Here is a 1,711-nt window from a genome sequence, read left to right on the forward strand (position 1 = left end):
AGACGTTTGCGAAGGATTTTCTTTCCTCATTCGCCACCGACTTTTGGAGTGCCCTTTGCCTTGACGGTCGGGCTCTCAGAGCGCACAGACGTCCTCGGACTGTGATCATCTTGATCATTAGCGAGCGACTGCACGCTGTCATCCTTGTGCGCACTGGGCACTGGTCTGTGTCCTCTCACAGAGGCCCGCAGGAGCCTCGTGCGTGCTCTCGGACTCAGCATCGTCCTCACTGCCAGAGATGTACTCACGTTCTACGAACGAGGGTTCGGACGGTTATCTGGAGAGGCCGAGGGCGACGGGCTGCGGCGCTTGCTTGCCCACTTGTCCACAGGCGCGTCACCAGAGGAACCGATCGCCTCAGAGGCCACCTGAGTAGCCTCCCTGAGTGCCGAGCCTTTGCCGTGAGGCTTAGTGCTCTTGGCTTGCGCCTTACCGGCCGCAGCCCTGGAGCGTGTCTTAGCACCGCTCTTTGCTGTGCCACGAGGCATGGTAACGGTCGAAGTGGAGACCTAGACGAAGAGCGCACAGATTGCTGCTCGAGACTCTAACTGAGAAGTGAGCCTCCGCCGCGCTCGCGCGGCCAAGTCGATGGTTTTCGATTTTGAGAATGAGAGTTTGTGACGAACACCTCTTCATCCTGATTGGTCGGTAAACCGAACCTAAGTGGGGGAGGATGTAACGGGGTACGTATCCCTAAGTGTACCCCTAGTTACATGAAGTATGACACTTCACACTTCAGGGGTATGACACGTCATACTTCGGGATATTTGGTACTAAGTACCAAGGTCGTTCAAAGCCAGCCATTAGTTAACGGCATTGCATTTCTATAGGTGACTTATAGTTTGTATTAAACCCAAGCTTTATCTACCTATAAATATACTCAGTTTACATTCTACCTAAATTAGGTCACTTCGATCTCTTTTGAATAAAGAGGGGACCTGTGAACTGCCGTTCACTGAGATTTTGTATACTCTCGGAAGATAACTTCCTCTAGCGCAAGGTGCTGTGTGACCCCGTCACAATCGCCGTCACGACACGCGCTCCATGAGCCGCCCCATCGACAAGGGTAACACACCGAGCTCGCCGGAGCCGTGTACGCCGCCCAGAGCCGCCGACGATCTGTTTGAAGAGCTCGAAGAGGAGCAGATAGATTATGATGATCTCATGGACAATGAGTCACACTCTAGCCCAGCCTCCCCGAGACCTAACACCAGCGACCCCCACTCGCCACAACAGCGTGTGCTTCGAGCTTCAAAGCCGTTCCCAGACCGTGACGACACCGTGCGCGCCTTGCGCGATGCTTCGCTCCTACCGTCTCAAAATGAAGAGACGGATCTTTTCGATTCGGGCGTTATCACCAATGACTTGAAAATGGCTCAAAGTCAACAGATATACGCACGGCCGCGCCCTCCCCAGTCCTTTCGACCCGTGGCTCGACCAATTACGAGCCCTTCACGTCGCGACTATGGCTTTGAGCCCCGTGATCCTACAGTGCACCAGTGTTTAGACACGTATGTCTGTGGACCGGCGGCCTCTACCGCAGATGAGGGAGTGCGACGTCACCAGCTCCGTGAGCGTTTCCTGACTCCTCAAGTCACCACTCCCCAGGAGTATCGGGAGCGCCTTCGGCTCCAGCTGAACCAACCGTCGGTTCTAGCCATACACACAGTCCCTGTGGTTCTGAGTCCAGGAGAGTCTTCGGTCGCTCACG

The sequence above is a fragment of the Phytophthora infestans genome, genomic scaffold, assembly GCF_000142945.1.
Source record: "Phytophthora infestans T30-4 supercont1.10 genomic scaffold, whole genome shotgun sequence".
In the NCBI taxonomy this organism is placed as follows: Eukaryota; Oomycota; class Peronosporomycetes; order Peronosporales; family Peronosporaceae; genus Phytophthora; species Phytophthora infestans.